Genomic DNA, 370 nt, shown 5'->3' with positions numbered 1-370 from the left:
GGAAAAATCAAGTTGTAAACAGAACATAACAAGGAAAAAGGTTTTAAAATAGCTTATGGAAGCCGGAAAAAGGGAGCAGAGCGGCTGCATTAGCGAAAAACGCAGTGAATCTTCAGGGAGGCTCATACGACAAACTGCACAACAGCTGCTTTTGGGTAAGTCCGCGATGAAGTGCCTCGGCGGCACTGACAGAATTTCCTATTTTCACTGAAAATAAGCGGTTAGAAAGTCTTCCACCCCACCTTTACCCCACCGCGCCTCTTAGGAAAGGAGACGTGAAAGCTCCCTCGTCTAAAAACATCCAGGTTAAAAACAATAACACCCAACCCCGGCGTGAGGCAAACACAGAAAGCAAGCACCCCACAAACAC

The sequence above is a fragment of the Buceros rhinoceros genome, unplaced genomic scaffold (genome assembly GCF_000710305.1).
Source record: "Buceros rhinoceros silvestris isolate BGI_N320 unplaced genomic scaffold, ASM71030v1 scaffold24973, whole genome shotgun sequence".
Lineage (NCBI taxonomy): Eukaryota > Metazoa > Chordata > Aves > Bucerotiformes > Bucerotidae > Buceros > Buceros rhinoceros.
The sequence above is the reverse complement of the archived record's forward strand: the minus strand, read 5'-3'. Positions refer to the sequence as shown.